The sequence below is a fragment of the Anguilla anguilla genome, chromosome 9 (assembly GCF_013347855.1).
Source record: "Anguilla anguilla isolate fAngAng1 chromosome 9, fAngAng1.pri, whole genome shotgun sequence".
Lineage (NCBI taxonomy): Eukaryota > Metazoa > Chordata > Actinopteri > Anguilliformes > Anguillidae > Anguilla > Anguilla anguilla.
Genome location: NC_049209.1, coordinates 14127179 through 14146275, shown reverse-complemented (window position 1 = coordinate 14146275; position 19097 = coordinate 14127179).

The following is a 19097-nucleotide window of genomic DNA, read 5'->3' as shown; positions in this document are numbered from 1 at the left end:
CCAGGGAAATGTGTCTCCCGCATTACCGATTGAGAGGATGAAAAGTGTAATTTGTCAGAATCTTCGCTAGATGGCAGTAGCAACTAAGGTTGGCAAGTGAGATGACGTCCGCTTGTGCATTTTCCGTCGTGGATACAGCGCAAGCTTAGACTCAGTTCACTTCAGTAGCAATAGCTGTTCTAATTTGTAAATATTTTATTATAGGAAGATGCTGTATTGTTATTGAAATATGCTGTTTTTAGATCTATTTTAAAGTGAAAGACCCGTTTAAAGATAATTTACTTTACAATTGTTTAATTTTTGAGATATATTGAATATAGTTTTATATGGTCTAGTGTTGTAACACTATAGGCCTATGCTTATTGATATGTTGAACAGGCTTCAACTTAAAGGTTGTTAATAAACCAGGTTTTTAATGAACCATGAATTCGAAAATGAGGTCAACCCTTGTGGACGTTACGTTTCTGATCTATTAAGGTAATTTCAGTATCATTAGGTACCGAGTATTGAATCAGTATCATTTCAGTGTCAATTATTGTGGTACTAAACCTGGTATCGGTATCAAAGTCAAAATTTTGGTATCATGACAACACTAGTGTGGCACCTTTTTTAGTTTTGGCATGGAAGTGCTGCAGCTGTACATACACACCGGGCCATCTAAGTGTTACGACATGCCATCTAAGTGTTACGACATAGTAATGGCCTTTACAGGAAGCGGCCAGGACACATCCATGGCGACGCAACTAAGTAATCCGCCAGCGTCTCTTAGCACAAAATTGGCCATAAGTCATCAATTTTTTATACAATCATCATGATATTCAGTAGATATGTTGGGTGAAGGTGTATGATCATGAGGAAAAAGCCATTTTAAAATCGCTCCATAGGGGGCGCGATGGTGCCAATGCTTGGACCCCTCCCAACGCCGCTTGCGGCTTTAATTATTATAATTACTACTATCTTGAGTTCTCCATGCCATGTGAAAACGGGGAGAGACATTAGTAACCAGAGTGGCCCAGTTCCTTTCTGCCCATCTGCCTTCCAGAGACTGGGTAATGCTGGTTCCCATAGCAGTGACAGTCACAACCACAGTCACAAGTGTCCTCATATGTGGGAGGAATGTGCTAATGACAAAACTGATGGAACCGCAAAACAGAAGAGGTAACATGCATCAAAGGTCTATCTCTCTTTCTCTCCCCCTCTCTCTCCACTGTTCACCTTTTCCCCTCCAATTCTCCATACCTCATCAGTGCCTTGTTCAATTTAAACAACTGTCTGTTTCACTTTCGGAGAGCAAGTTTGTTCATTTGTTAGAGTCTTCCCCAAACCCATTTGTATTAATTTTGCAAGAAGTAAAACACCAAGGCAAAGGAACATTATTGTACATGATGCACTTTACATTGTTTTTTTCCAACGTTTTAATTTAAGTGACTAGTTAGATTTTAATATGCAAAATAAATATTTTCTACACACACACACACACACGCAGTAGACTATGCGGTAGATAGTATCTAGAGATTGACATCAAAAAGAAAAAGAACAGTAAATCAATCAACAAATACAGTTGCTAGAAAAAGTTTGTGAACCCTTTGGAATTACCTGGATTTCTGCAGTAATTACTCATTAAATGTTGTTTGCTCTAACCAATAAGACAAATGCATTTTTCTTAAACTAATAACACACAATCAATTGCACTTTTCATGTTTTTATTGCATGATCTAAACTTTCACAGTTCAGGTTGGAAATAGTGTGTGAACTCTTAAATCTAGTAACTGGTAGGACCTCGTTAACAGCAATGACCCCCAAGAAATGTTTCCGAAATGTTTCTGACCACTTGCGCAATGGTTAGGAGGAATTTTGGACCATTCCTCCTTACAAAACTGCTTCAGTTAATTGGTATTTCTCAGATTTCAGGTAATGCCACAACATCTCATTTGGGTTAAGGTCTGGACTCTGACTTTGGTCTGGATAAGCTTGGTGGCTTGCTTCACAGGCACAAAATGGCATCTTTTCAATTTTCTATATGTGACCTATTGGCTGAAATAGCACCACATGTTCTATTTCTGTGTCAGAATGGCTGAAATAGCATCACATGTCCTATGACCCAAGATTTGCCATGGTTGTGATTTACTTTCCATTCCCCATTCATTCTCTATGGGATTTCCCCCCCAAAACTTTAAATATTTGGAAAACTATTTGAAATTTCAAAAAGCTTTGAACAAGCACACTGGTCTGAACCAAGCTGTATATTATAAAGTTGGAATGGCATGTCTACCTTAACAGCTGTAGGAGGAGAAACAAGCAGAAATCTAGGCATAAAAAGAATAAGAATAAGACTAATAAGTACGCAAGAGTGCAGGTTGTGGGTTGCTGAAGCGACCACACTATCATTTGTTATTAGTTTAAGCAGATTACGTTAGTCTATTGTTGTGACTTCGATGAAGATCAGAACACATTTAATGAGTAATTAATGCAGAAATCCATGTAATTCCAAAGGGTTCACAAACTTTTTCTTAAACTGTATAAGTATAATAAAATACTGAACAACATAACCCTTTATTTTCCTGTTTTTCATCACTGACCTGCTTGAAAACAAGCCAAGGCTCAGTGAATTCTTGCTCTGTTTTCAAGGACATGCATCCGGGAGCAAGCGAGTTTCGCAGTGACGGACAGCACTGCGGCAGACCAAGCACCTTTGACGGCCAGTCAGTAGTGAGCAAGGGAAGCCAAGGCAGTTTGGACTAACGAGGGGGAGCGATCCCTGCTGTGTGCTCTACTCTGTGCTGCTCCTCTCAATTACTGAACTGGAGCCATGGCGAGATTCAGTGTCTGTGACTGAAGAGCACAAAGTAAGCACCTGCTGCTCGCAGGATCTCAACCCAGAGGAATGTCTTCTCAGCCTTGTGTGGTTTCATACTGCATATGATACATGAGAGAGAATTCTGGGACTGAATGGATACCAGTTGCTCTAACAATTCCCCCCACCCCCTCGCCTCCCCTCTAGTAACAGTTACTCTCACATATCTGTTTTGCCCTATGTAGTTTATACTGCTATCTTTCCTTCATTGTTCAGCCTAACATTCACACTCAGCACCTGGATCTAAACCTAATAACTGCCATTCCTTACTTGTATTGATAAAATAGTCCATCTATTATACATTTCTTTCTCTATGGCCTTTGTTTTCAGAACAGAACTGTACAATTCTATATCTTTGTGGAGTGCTATTTTTTAATTTGTGTATTTCTTACTGGCCTGAGAAGATTTTTCACTGGACATACAGTAGTCAGAATGTTCAGAGGACTGACACAATGATTAACTGGTTTCCTCATCTAAGTTACATAATGCAGCCATCACTGATGCATTATCAAGAAAGGTGCTGCTGGGAAACTAAATGATATCTGCAACAACAAATTATTTCAGCTATTTTGAAGATCACCTTGAATATATGGGAGGAAATGTGGACCCTTTGCAAGCTGGTTGGTTTGAAATTTATATAAATTTTATTCATCACCCTTTTGCACCTGAATCCATTTAGTTTTTTTTTTTTCTTCTTTCAACTCATGAACACCAATGAAATAAAGAGTATGTAAACATTTTTTACCCTGTTCTTCTGATCTATGATCTAAATGGCCATTTACCCATTCTGTAAAATCATACTTTTTTAAACTGCATGGGTTAAAATAAAACTCTAAATATATGGTCACACATTTTCCTTACTAGTAAATTCCCTGATCCCCCTTTTATATTACTAATGAGAATTAACTATTTCTCATTTATTCCAATCAAAAGCAAATACATTATAACGAATCCTTTAAATCCAACATTCTGTCTATCTGAAAACCAACCACGGTCTGTTCGCCAGAAATAAGAGTGACTTGATGCCACTGACAAGGCGAGAACTGTGAGCACATTCAAAATCAAGGACACAAGGGTCTTTATCCCATATACTGCCATTCAAAGATATACAATGTCTTGCATCAATGAAACCATTCTCACCTAAGTCATGGGTGTGGAGAATGTGTTTCGGGCAAATAGGAGGTGCTGAAATTGAACCCACGCACACACACACACACACACACACAGACCACACACACACACACAACAAGCAAAATCATACTCTGAGACTATTTCTGTGAGGTTTTAGAATGAATTCTCTCCTCCTATCATGTATTGTGCTCAGGAGTGCATTTCACACCCAGGAGAGAAATGATATAGCCCTCCTCCATGTGAGTGGATCAGCACAATAGAGTCCATTGTCTTCCAATCAGCAAACATGGCACTTTTCCCACCTCTGCTTGTCTGGAATGCAACATAATTGCGTTACCAATGTAATCCTGCTGGTTGGCTGAGCACAAAGCTCATGTTAATACAGTGCGTGCTGCACTGGGACTCCTAACTCAACACAAGCTCAAGGATATTTCATAGGTGCATGCAAGCTTACATCGCCATACAAATTGGCTATTATTACTATTAATCTTTGCTTATCCCCTAAACAATTAAGCAAACCCTCTACACTTCTTGTCACATTTGCATTGGATTTATGAGGGAAATTAATCAATCCCAGCTGTTGCGGCAGCCCTTGGGAGCAGAATCGTGTCCTTACACACAAGGGGAGGTTGAGTGTAGGTAATCAGGTGACAGCATATCACTTCTGGGAGAGAGGTGCTGCTAATCATCACAACCTCTCTGTTTATTCTAGCCTAAGGTGGAAACCTCAGGGGGACAACCAATCCCCTCCAAATGAACATCATCTCTGACAAGTTAAAGTAATAGTCAAAGAGGTAAAATGTCAATTCCATGCCAGTAATTACATGGAGCAGCAGCCCCGTGGTGATGTCAAAGACCAACTAACAGAAACATATTTCATAACTGAAATAAATATGCATGGCAGTTTATAGAGTTAAAATGCAAAAAGAAATATAGAGCAATACGTGTGAAACTGTGAATTACTGGGTGGGCGTGGGTTAAACTTACTGTGCTTCAATGGCAAAGTTCTTGGAAAATATACTGTTTTTTATCTCTGAAAATGGCTTGAATCTTTGCTTTAATCTCCTGTTCAATGGCTTTGGCCCATTATGTGGAACACTCTGTCAAGATGAAATAGCTTAATGACAGGCCCCTTGATGATGACATCACAGCCCTACTGATCCCAAGGTCAGACTCACCACGCAGTGCTCCACCCACCCTCTGGGAGTGGAGAGCATGGTTTTACTTGGTGACGTGGCTGGGATCCAGAGATGTCACTGCATAAAAACGAGCTTCAAACAAACTCGTGGATCAGGAGGAAAAAAATATCAGGTCTCAGAGGACACTTGCACTATATGGGAACAAACACATCTTCCCCACGTTTCCTACATCCCCCACCTGGATGCTTCACACCCTCAGCGTGGAAAGCTTACCACATCCGTCAGCGCTACAACACTTCAGCCCGCCCCCACCAGAGCTGTTTCATTGCCTCAAATTAATTGGAAAATGTATCTAATCACTCGAAACAGACACAATTAAATCCAATGTTGTCCCGGCTTCCCTTCTCCGTGCACGCAGCGCTGGGTTTTATTGTCGGCCCACCTCAGGCGACGTCCCCGGCTCGGCTGCATGCCGCTGCCGGCTCCCTCTCAAGTCTGCCTGGGGATGACATTCTAGATCCTTCTGCTGCTGCATCGCCCGCAGCAGGCATGCGCTTCAACCTCCAGATGGTGAAGTGTAATGGAGTATTCTCTTTCTGTCTGAATGTGCGGTTACACACCTCACAGTAGGTAGAAGACACCCTCCTTATAGTTCAGAAAGTTATTTATTGTGATGGAGTCTTCAAACCTCGAAAGTAGAATAATAAGAAACTGTATTCATAAAATCTCAAAACTAAATCTAACTCACCCTGTAACACCCCTGGGCATGAAGTTATGGGAAAGATTCTCAAGAATTGTTAAGGAAGAAAAGACAATTGTCTGCGAGACCAACTTTAAACATCAGCATACTATTAAACTAAATACCATTACTTCTTTTTATAGAGGGCACTGTATAATACTACTACATTGTGTTTGAATATGGATGCACAAAGCATATGCAAGCCATGAATTAGATTGCTAAAGCAATAAACCTCTCTCCCTCAAAAAATAATAAATAAAAGCAGTGTTACATTTGATAAAAACTGATTTCAATTTTAAAAATAAATAAATAAAAATCCATTGTGTTACTCATTAGGTATGGGGTAATTCTATCTTGGTTTAATAGGAACCATTCACCCAAAATCACTAGCACATGTTCATGCGAGAGCCTACAATCATTTTCCGATTAATGAGGTAAGCCTGTAAAAGAAAAAAATAAATATGTACTTCAGCTTGATATTCGAGCGGAAAGCTGAATTGTTATGCCGCCCTTGTAAAATCATAACCCGGTCCAAGATTAACAACATTCCTAACGCATGCAGGCAGACTCAACCAAATTTATCTAATTACATTGAAAACAGAAAGGAAGTAACAGTTTCTGGGGAGTCAAGGGATTCCGGGGGATGAAAATGTATACCAGGATTTAATAGAAAAATCATTGCTGTACTGAGGATAAGTGGGCTCTGTCTCCTTTTCCCTGATTCAGTTTGTGGAGGGAGGCGGGGGTGTTTGTAAGGGGCACCCTGAGGGAATCTTCCACACTTGTGGGCTCATATATTTTTACTGGACAGGACATGATCAGGTGTGGGGACTTTCTGTGTAATATCTCCAGAAGGATCAGAGAGCTAAGCACTACCGCGTGTTCACTCCTGGACAGAGATAACTCGATAGAGCTCAACCGAGAAACATAAAACGAGGAACGGCAAGAAAGAATGGAGCATGCCAATGGTAGGTACTCTCAAAATGTATTTAAAGCCAAACAAAGAACAGGCAGAGCAGACAATGTGGAGTCTTGCCTTCCTCTGAATCATTTTTCCCTCCTGATGAATAAATCTGCCAGCAAAGAAATCTCTGTCTGGCTCATGGAATACAGGACATGGCAGTCTTTCTGGAGCTGAATGGTGTCGATGTGGGGGCATGGTGTCCCTAAATAATACATTTTAACTGTTACTATTTTCTCTACCTTGAACTTCAGTTTTATCATTTTCAGTTTATTTTATAGCTTTTTTACCCATTAAATAATTTATTCAAGGATCAAACAGTGTTGGGAAAGCAACAGCAATAAGCAAGGTTGTAAAATAAGGTGTTAAGGTGCTGATCTCGGGCATGGATGTACCCCACGGTCTGGTTTAGAATCTGGACTATGCCCATGCCAACTGGTGCAGCCTTTCCTTGGTGATTTGCATTTGGTGCGAACATCACTCAGGAATGGGAGGGATTCAGCTAGCCAGAATTCACATTTCACACCATACATTCACTAAGTTGTAACCCACAGGTATCAGAATTCTGTCCTGGAGGGGCACAGTGTGTGTCTCAGTACCAGAAAAGTCTTTGATTGGCTTGAAATTCCACATACCTAATTGGCTGATTGTAAGATCACCAAAAATAGCTGCATCCTTTCAGGACTGGACTTTGACATCCTTGTTGTAGGGGCAGCTACAGTACTGTAGCAGGTACTGCAATGTATGTGTATATTAGCTTTAGTTCATTTGCCTTATATTACAAGTGAGCCTTTCAGCAGGTGACTTACTGCACAACACCTGATGCTCACAGCAGCTTACAATGCTTCAGTGACTTCATTATGCCATCTGCACTGACAGTCTGTGATGTGCTGTCATTCCCGAGGCTGATATCCATGTCTCTAATAGATTATGCATGCATAGCTGACTTTAAATATTCTGTTATCCTTGTCACAAATACATCATTGTTTTAAATGTGAGTGGGTTACGGAGGGTTTTTGAAATGGCAACTTATTATCTTTCAGAATCTGCGTACATTCATTATCTATTTTTTTGCATTCTGCAATGCATTACATTTCCTATTCTACACATGCATGCACTGTTTTAAAGGATAAACTGAGATTAAGTAGATTGGGTAATGCAGTAGAGTCCTGCCTCCAATATCAATCTTGGGCCCTAAATTCAACACTTCAATTACTTTCATATACAGTCAAATGTAAAAAGAATTGTGACAATGACACAAATTTTGTTGCATTGGCTATGTATCAGCACACTGAAACATTGTGAAAATAAATATTTTGAAATTAAAAAAAAATAATATGAATTTAAAGGGCAGACTGTCAGTTTATAATCTGAAGGCATTTACATCAATAAAGGGTGATCCAATGTCTGATGTAGGATGTAGAAATTACAGCCCTTTTATACATAGTCCCTCCAGTTTAGGGGAGCAAAGAAATTTGACACATTAACATAGTTGTAAATCCAGTGCATTCGATGACTGCCTGAAATCTGCATTCCATAGACATTTGGATGCTGCCAGGGCTGTACTGCTGTCATCTTCTGTTCTTCTTCTCTTTTTTCGAGGGGGCTTTCTGACTTTAGTCTTCTTTTCAATTGGATCAATTGGATTCAGGTCAGGTGACTGACAGTCAAGAACATTCCACCTTTTGACCCTGAATAACACCTGAGAAGTTTTAGTAGTATTTTTGGATTGTCCTGCCGCAAGGTGAAGTGTCGTCCAATTAATTTTGAAGCATTTCGCATGGGGGGTGGTTTGGGCCAAAACTTTAACATTGCATTTTACAATACTGTTGCTTTAGCTACTTGCAGTGTGCGCTGCTGTTGGCCTTTCCACTAACACAGCCACTTGCATTGTGCAATGCAATTAGTTTTGTGACCTAATGAGCTATTTGCTGGAATACCTGCAATGTGACTGGCTTTTCTATTTACCACTTCTTAGTGTCATAGTTTAAGAGTTATTACATTGATTTGTATATATCATTAATATAGGATCTCCACATTTCTAAATTGCATCACCTATTTGTTCACCATTAAAATTTAATGAAAATGATTTCAATGGTTAAGGAGTTTTAATCGATGTCACTGCAGCCAAATAGATACATTGGTAGATTAATTAGCAGTGAGCAAAGTATATGTGCATGTAGCATGTGAGTACAGAACTGTTGTCCTTTTTATTTCCTACAGGTTTTGTTTTCTATATGGAAATAATTTCAGGCATGTAAGGATAATTGTCTAACTAACCTCACCGTCATCTGACCATGTAATCAAACATCTGGTAAATGTGCTTTGATATTGAGAAACACTGTCAAATGGATGGATGCAAACTATACTCATACTCTCGATGTCAACGGGGCTTTGAATGAGTGTTCTTGCATCACTCCAATCAGAAGCAAGTATGCTGTTCAAGTATTGCTTTCATACTGATGTCAGTAGATATGGTCCATTTAATTTGGATTTAATCTTAATAATGGAACCATAATGTAGTTAAGTGTTGTAGCTAATTATTACAGATGATAAAATGAGTTGTTGTTGGGGGAGCGGGTATTTGTTGTTTGCCTGCACATGGCCCACAACATGCTGCCAGTATTTTGTATACAAGCCTGTGCCAAAATTATCTTGTTTTCTTCCTTGGCTAGGCTTTTTAGTGGGTCAGGTTTACTGGGTGTTACATAACAAAAATCTTAAGTCCTGTAAAATACTTTCTATATATAATATGTACAGTAAATTGTGCTCTTGCCACTTTAGTGCGGGTAAGACAAGCTATGCTCAAAATGTATGAGCATTTTGGATGTGGACAAAGCAATACACTTTTTTTCTAAAGAGACGTACAAGAAATGTGTTTTATTTCTAGAGCCCATGGGCACTGCAGTATTGAAAAATAACACATAGTACAGTTAGTATTTGCAGTGCACATTTTTGCCTGGAACTTGTGGCAGAACATGGTAAGTAGGCCCATGACACTCAGCTAGCAACAATTAAGTAGCTTTCAAGCTTAGACATGAGGAATCAAACACTTTCTTTATTCGGGTGTAATGTCTGGAATTTGCGACTGCAATAGAGTCTAATGTTAATGTACAGTAGCTCAGTGTTACAACATTATTGCACATTAAATGATCTACAGGATTGTGATCTATAGGATTGTAATGCCTAGTTCATGAAACACAAACATTACTGAGCTACCAACGAACGCTTATGTTACAGTGTGAAATATCCTCATTATAAAATACCGCTAACCTATTTAAAGACACCCAATTTCAAAAATAATATATACAACCAAAATATTCTGAGCAGTAATACTTACATTAAATGTTATCTGTGTTGAGTAGATGGAGACAGAGACCAATCAATGCTGTCGTTCTCCTCTTCTAATTTACTCCAGAAAACTGTCAGCTTGGAATATCAGCAAACATAACAGCTTAGCTATACTCAGAAGTCCTCAATAATAATAATATTTTCCAAGAAATTACAAAAATCATCGATGATGTTTCACTGGGTGCAGTGTCTTTTAGTGCTACCACTGAGTGAACGCGTAAGGCGGCAATAATGAGACAAAACTTACAGTAATGCTGGGCTATAAGATGCTATTCCAAAAGTAAAATTAGACATGGTATACATTGTTAGAAAGTTTATTCTGTCACCTACTGAATAAATGAATTGTCAATCAAGCCAGATTGTACTAAAAAGGGCGACAACACCGTAAACAACGTGTGTGGTAGTACACACAGCTATTTTGGAAGGTGCCCAGGTGCCACAAATGCGCGTATATTTCACAAACGGATTGTCCAAGACAATACATTACCACTCAGTCATAAAAACGACATCTCTGTGCAAAAACCAATGGTAAGTTTGTATATTTATTCCATATTTAGTCCCAGATATTGACAGTAGAATGACATGGTATAATTAAAAGTAATGTGTCTTATTTATTTTGTTTTTCAGTGCGCTGCTTTTCCTCTGCAGTATTAGTATATATTAGGGCTATTGTTGGATTTATCTTGTTGCTGACAGAATACAAATTTTTAGTAGTGGAAGAATATTTTTATGAATTCTCAGATATACACTATTGTCCAGTATGTCATGGGTGGTGGGTGTAGTTGCAGATGAGACTTCAGGGAGGGGGTGCTTTTTAAATGAATGACTGTCACGATAATGGTGGCGCTGCAAAACTCCGTATTCGGTATACTTGTCTGTATCATTCAGAATATGGTGACACTGAACACAAGAAACAGGCAATTAGCTCTATGTTCTCCTGTACCTGTGAGGTCATCCAGCCATTCTATGAGCCTGCAACTGGTTTGGAAATATGGACTGGCCTTTGTCTGTTAATAGTTTTGTGTGCACAGCTTGATTTTCTCACCTTGACTCATACCTGTTCCTGAATGGAGATGTCATTCTGTGTTTTTGCACTTAGAAATAAGTCTGTTGGGATGGCTTGTTCCCAGCACACTTCTTTGTGTGTGTGTGTGTGGCGGATTTAGGCCTCAGTACTGTTTTCTACTAAGGGGAACTGCCATGTTAAAATGTGTTCAATTTACACACAAAAACTTAAAATTGACTTTTGATTGGGACTAGGTGAAACCTTTATTGTCACACAAAGAAAGAAAATGAAACCCGTGAAATAGGTTAAGGGGAAAAAGTTATTTTCTAAACTGAACTAAATTTTTGGACAGCTCTATATTGAGGACACCTCACAAGTGCCCGCTGCTCCACTTTTTTCATGAAAGAGTGGGTGGAGGAGAGGTCAGTTCTTTGACTCCCAGTCCCTCCTTCACTAAATTGGCTGTGTAGAGTTGTCTGGAGATGAGACCTGACAGACTTGTCAAGCTTCTGTTCTCTCTTTCTCTCACTTGCACTTGATCTCCGATCTGCGTTTCTGGCAGGGAGCTGTGGCGTGGCTCTCTAGATGATACAAACTGCTGCAGCCATGTCCATTAGCTCTGCCCCGTTGACCTGTTTAAAGCTTTCAGAAGCCATGGTACACCCAGGCAGATGTCACAGATCTGGATGTAAAGCAGCGATTTGAACAGCGCTGGCTGAATTAAGGATGTCCCTGTTGCCTCCATTACTGCTCACAGCTCTGATGTGAAGATCAGGGCCTTCGACATAAGTCTCCTCCTCCATTCAGTGCCTCCCACTGCCTACCACAAACTCTCCATATCTCCTTTTTCTCACCCTTTATCCCTCTCACTACCCTGTTTTCATCCGTTTCAGAAAGAGGTCAGTGAGAAAATGACATTGCTAATAACAGTTTGTTCTTCTGTCTTTGTATGGTTATTTCATTGTAGCGTCCTGTTCGTTTGCCTCCATTCCTGAGCTCACCCTGACTCTAGACCTGACCCCATGGTCCCTTCAGAAATAATGACTACTAAGGAGGGGGCCCCAGTGACTTCTACAGTCTGTGCTGAGATGATGGATGTCATAATTGGCTAAAGAAAGGCACAACTGGGATATAATGACACCAGTGGCACCGTGGGTACCATCTGGACCTGCTCACTTTTTGAGTCAGAGCTGTGGGATTACGTGTCATTCTGCTGTCATCTTTTCATTGAACCCAGCGGTTCATTTTAGGCATGGGTATATATTTTGTCTGAGTCCTCTGACATTTATAAGTCCCTCAAGGTAACTTTAATGGCACTGGAATAAGTACATGTATAGATATGGGTGACCTGTACTGGTGAAGGTTTTGAGTGTGTAATTTAATCCCCATTTTGCTGGTAAACTAAATGATTTTGGCTTCACATATAATATCCTATTTGTCCATCATGTTGTTAAGTCCCCCACTCCACCAAACACATATGTTGATGATATAAATGTCAGGCTTCATTGAAAGCTGAATTTTTATTTATGGCACTGACATCACACTTGTTTGGCGGTGATAGCTTTATCCAAAAGGTTTCACAATGGGTCTGCTCTGAGCAGTGCAAATGTAAGACCTCAATCCAAAATACATTCCAACACTTCTAAAGCCTTACAGAACTGCGGTGCTCAAGTCGAGGAATCCTTTATTGACTATAAACAATTCCTGACAGGCGTTCAGTTCTGAGAATGTTTGAGCTCCCAAGCAGTCACCCTGCTGCTCTGTAGTTAAGGTGATTTGTGGCTTCCTTCTTGTCATTTTTTGGCATTTCTCTCTAAATATGTCACGTTTTAAATGGGCTTGCGAGACGAAAGTGTCAAGAGCGGATACCTCCCAATTAAGGTTGTACTAATCAGCGTCTTGCAGAAAGCTGAACGGGGGCAAAATCAAGACGATGGATTTAAATCACATCAGAACCCACTTTTTTTTATCTGTCAGTGGCACATAATGTTCTCGTGATGAACTGCAGTGAACTGAACTACTGTTCATATACCGGAAGACATAGGGGGTGAAAATAATGTCACCAAAGACAAGGAATCAGTCATGAGAACAACAGCATAAGAAATGTGGTGCTATTATTTTGAACTTTTCTTATTTTAAACTGCTTTTTTTAGCAGCAACTGGTACCCATAACTCAGGTCAGCTTTTTGCTCTTCCAACTAGTCAGAGGTTTTTACTTTTTTGTTTGCAGCTGCAATACCATAACATTTTCTATTGTTAAGGCTGGCCTCTCTGAGACCTTTCATCTTGAAGTCCACTTACACATACCAGGGTCCTGCTTGCTCTATATAACCCAAACATGTAACTCAGGCAGCAGAGCACTCACATCTCACCAACAGAGGCAAACACAAGAGCCAGTCATACTTCAGGCTTTCTGGAAATAGGCAGTTGATCTGGAAGGACAGCAAGAGCTATCTTTTGGGAAAGAAAAAGAGCTGGAGAGAAAGTCACTGTTTTGATGTTTATCAAGAACTTGCAGGATTGTTCTCTGATTTTAATTTATTTTGATACCATCTGCCTTCAAAGCCAACCTAACATTTGCATCACGATAGAACATGAGTGTGGTGTCAATCTCCTTGCCATATCCTTGTTAAAGGCAAGGCATAAAAAATTGTGTTGCAATTTGCATTGCCAACAGGAGGTATTTTGTGTGGGCATTGTTATAATGCAGTTTTGTGAAATGGAAGTTCATCTGTGCCTCCTTGATTGGCTCCATGAATACTACTAGAATGACCTTGTCGTAATAAGGGCCTGGACTGACCTGTCAGCCATACCATACTATACAGTAATGATCTTTGATACAATGTGGAGGGGTGGGAGAGTTGCTTAACATTAATGCAAATTGGGGTACATGCGTTTAGAGTAGGCTGGTGTGGAGGGGAAAATGTGTAAAAAATTTAAAAAGAACTGCATGACAACAAAAGAGGAAGATAGTTTATTAAATAAAACAGTCACAGGTGCCAAAACAGGTTTTTTTTTTTGGTAAATAGCAAATGGACTGCATTTATATAGTGCTTTTATCCAAAGCGCTTTACAATTGATGCCTCTCATTCACCCATTCACACACCAAGGCTGCCATGCAAGGTACCGATCAGCTCGTTTGGGAGCAATTAGGGGTTAAGTGTCTTGCTTGGGGACACTTCAATACTCCCAGGGTGGGGGACCGAACCGCCAACCCTCTGACTGCCAGACAGTCGCTCTTACCTCGCCCCATTTTTTTTTTACCATGCTTCTAGTAAGCAAAGCTAATCCTTCATCTTAAATTTCTTACCTGGCACTCTGTTGTATCTCACCAATTATGACTTTGACAATGGTAGATTTGCAAAGAATAAATACAATAAAATTAATAAAAATGTAATGTAAAATGTGTGGAAATAGAAAAAAAATAACAATGAGAATGGACTTATTTAGTGATTCTGAATGCATCATGCACCACACAAGAGAGTATTTATAACTGTCTCAAGAAGGATTATAGAATTCCTGATTTGAAAAGTGGTTAGTTCCAAGCTATGCCACACATCACTGACTCTTTCTAAGGAAGGGCCTTTACAGTGTCCATATGGCAACGGAATTTTGTAATGTCTAAATTCCTCTTTTGCCTTCTAGTTATTTTCATACTCATTCTTCCTTACATTTTAATTGGTTTAAGAAACCTACATGTCTACCTCAGCTAAGGTGGTGAATGTTCTGGTGAAAATGGCTGCTGTGCATTTCCCAGGTGGGTGCTCCACATTTGTGGTGTAAAATGTGATGAAAGCAGCATCTATACTTTCAAATGCATGCTTATGGGATAAATAGTATGCATGCTGTGGCTGTACTGTGATGTTCTAGGCTCATGAGAAAAACACTTTCACACCTATAGAGCTGACCTTTCAAAACAGTGGTCAGGTTTCTTTGAAGCACCCTGACCAAGCCACATGTCAGCCTAGTAATTCAAGGAAAATAGACCTTTTGAAGGCCAACAGCCAGGATTGGGGGACCATTCCATCATGGTGGTTTCTTGGGGAAGACATATCTGATCTTTTGACAGAAATATCACCTTTCAGAGGTTATTAAAAATTAGAGACAGTGTAACTTTATCTAAGTATGCAGCATTTTGTATGCAAATGAAGGGCTTAACACACGAGAAATGCACAAGACTGCAAAATGTTCATTATTATTATTATTTATTTTTATTTTATTTTTTCTTTGAGGGGCTATAGCGCATTGAATGTGGGTATGTTGGGTAAGTACATAGGTCTATATATTTTTTGTGAAATGTATTGTCAATTGAAATTGATATATAGATGTATGTACTCTGCTGAGAAAAAGTATTTTCCCCCTTTCTGATTCCCTATATTATTACATATTTGTCACACTGAATGGTCTCAGATATTTAGACAAAATGTAATATTAGACAATGGGAACCTGAGTAAAACAAAACACATTTATAAAAATTATAATTTAATTTACTTAATAAAACAGATAAAACACGCATATCAAGGGGTTGAGGTGTGTTGATTTGACTTATATTTTATTTTCATGGAAACGGTCATTTTTTAAAGCGTGAGAGGATCAGTGAAGGTAAACTGTAATTTATGGGTGTGCTATCGGTGTTTTTTAAACATGTTTGAAAAGGAGTTTTGTGTAAAAGTCTTAGGCAACTTAAATCATTTATCAGATTTTGATCATACATTTTATAATGTCACTGTGTTTAGACCTCAGCCAAGCATGTCTTGGTGTCACAATCAAAAGCCCTCTGATGGTCGCAGTCCTTTAGACAGTACAGAGAACTTCTGCAGTTTCTTCCAGCATATGAACGAGGTGCACATTTTAATGCAACGGGCAGATCAACATAATCGGGTGTCTGTGTCACAGCAGGGGGAAGACTGAGGAAAAGTAATCTAGCTGGAGCTTGTGAAGTCTGCTCCTCTGGTCCCTCCTCTCTCATTGCATGCTGGCAGTATTTTTGCGCATGCCAGATATTCACACTTATTGCACTTCTGTGTCAGCACTTTTCCCCCAATTTTTTTCCCCTTTAAAGTTGTTCATTTTTACTTTCAAAGCAAGCCATCAGTGAATGTTTCCTCTTGGCTGCCAACCTCACTCTGTGGAGGAAGATGTGCCCACTGCCCTCTCAGTCACCCTAGAAGAGTACTTCATCAAAGGAAAAAGAGTTGCCGCTACGTTCACTTGCAGCTCAAAATATTACTGAAATTGTTTACTGGACACAGCTGTTTTTCACAGGCAACCCACTCTTAGGATGATTGCCTCCTTAGTTATAATCATCATCAGTGTCATTGTCTCACAAAATCCATATGATTCTGCATGGCTTACAAATGATGCCATCTTTTTGTTTACACATGACATTTGCTGCCCAATTGCCTTTTATGTCAGAAGGACTTTGGTAGCAGAATTGGCGTTATTGTGAAGAAATGAACAGGTGATATGATTGAATGTTGCATTTTCTAATCTGCATGTATTTATTCCAGTATCAATCTTCCTATCAATCTATCTATATCAATATGCCTGATTCTGATCACACATACATGCATATATATATATATATATATATATATATATATATATATATATATATATATATATATATATATAAAGAATCTGAACTTTTGAAAAATGTATATGGCCTTTTCATTTATTTCCAATTATTTAATTTGCTTTTAATCTCAACTCCTTTGGTGTCACATGAAAATTTATGAAAAATTAAAAAAATTAAAAAAATCAATTTCCATATAAATGCCGACTTTATATTTCAGGAATTACCCCATTTTATCTCATTAATTGTTGTTCTTAAATAGGGTTTACAAGTGTTTTGAGTGGTTTTTCAGTAGATTGTAAGTTTTAATTGTGAGCATTTGATTTAAACATAACACAAAATTATTTGTACTTTGAAATACGTATTTACTTTTATGATTTTACCAAAGGACAATTGATAATTTGAATGGTTCATGACCTTCATATTAAAGGACATTGCATCACACCAAAGGACACAAACAGTAGAGAAGACAGACTTGATGTTTTCCTGATCCATTCTGGGATGCGCCAACCATTTAAAAAAATGTTTGATATTTGTGTTGTTGCTCTTGTGGTGTGACAGGTACAAAATTACCCCCTTCCAAGAGGTTAAGCTAAGAAAGAAAAAAATTAAGATATTTCAGAGATAAAAACGTTCTGTCATGGCATGTGCCCTTCAAATATCTTTTGTATTTCCGATTAAATTTGGATCCTTCAAATCATAAAAAGTCACACCAAAGGATATAAGATGTCCAGACAAAGTTGAACTAATTTGTAGTTTTTTATTGTTAGCCGTGTGCACAGGTAGTCGTATAACAGTTAACCGTGGGAGGTACCAGTATTCAGACACTTAAATGACTATTCATGTATACTAATATATGCGTACTGTATCACAGGATTTCAGAGAGAAAAAGTTAATTCAATATGACATCAAACAAGAAGTCAAGTCTGGCAGTATTTGACACTGAAAGCAAGACTGGAGTTATGTGCAAGATCTGTAATGTCAAACTGAGTTATCATAGTTCTACCAGCACAATGCAGAATCATATGCAACTGAAGCATCCATAAAAGTCTCTCGATCAAACATCAGAACGCAAGCAAGTTCTTATAACTTTATTCACTAGCCCAGCTCATAAATGTGACTCAGACCGAGCATAAAAAATATCAGAACTGCTTACTAAAAATGTCAGCAAGGGACATACTGCTACTCAGCTTTGTTGATGGTGAGGGCTTTGGAGAACTCATGAAATATTTTGAACCAGACTATCACGATCCTTCACGAAAAACAATTACTACAAGGGTAGAATGGCAAATCAAAACATTAGCGACAACCACAAATGCTAAGCGCTAAACAACAAAGCTTGAGCCAATTACAACAGACGCCTGGACTGCTTTAACAACATCATACATGACGATCACTTGACATTACATTGACAACTGGAAATGGCAAAGTTTCTTCTTATAGACTCCCTATCTAGAAGGACGACACACTGCACAAAATATAGCTGACCATCTCACAACAGCCACTGATGAACGAAGTAAAATCGTGTTCACAACAATGCCAGTAATGTGGTTTTCAGCAAATGGATTTGATGGAGTGGGAGTCTGTGCCATGTTTCGCCCACATCCTTCAGCTGGTGGTAGCTTGCAACAGATCAGAAAGCCACTTCCATCATAGCAGTGTAGCCCTGAAAGAGAAACATCGACAGCATACTCCGGAGCACAAACTAACCCTATGTGGCTGTACCCATTGGAATTCCATGTGTGACATTATTTGAATGCATACATGAGCAACGGTGGGCCATGTCTGCTACCCTGTCTGACGGAGGCCAGAACACCAGAGCTAACTGATGACAACTAGCAGACCATGGATGACATGGTACCTGTGCTGTGCACACTTAAATTTTCCACTACTGCTTTGTGCAGGAAGGCCAATGCCTGCTTATCTATTGTCGGTCCTGTAACCAGCACTCTCCTGAATAAGCACCTCAAAATGGAAGATGGGGATTCTGTCAAAGGGATAGAGTTTACAACCACAGTGGCAGAATCACTTTGTAGATGAATGGCCCCAGCTGATTCATAGAGAGCAGGAAGATTAGCACTGCTTCCCACTGATGCTGACCCCAGGCATAAACATCTCAGTTTCCTGGATCCTGTGGTAAAGTAGTGTAACGGAAAAACTTAAAGAGAAGTTCCGTGTAGTTTATGGTGCAGAAGGGTTTGCTGGTCGGGATGAGTTGGAGCTTTTCTCAATGGAGTCTTGCATTCCACCAGACAAAGGTCCACTTGTGTGGTGGAGAGACAATGCAAAGCAGTACCCAAAACCTAGTCGCTTGGCACAGCATTATCTGAAAGAGTATTTT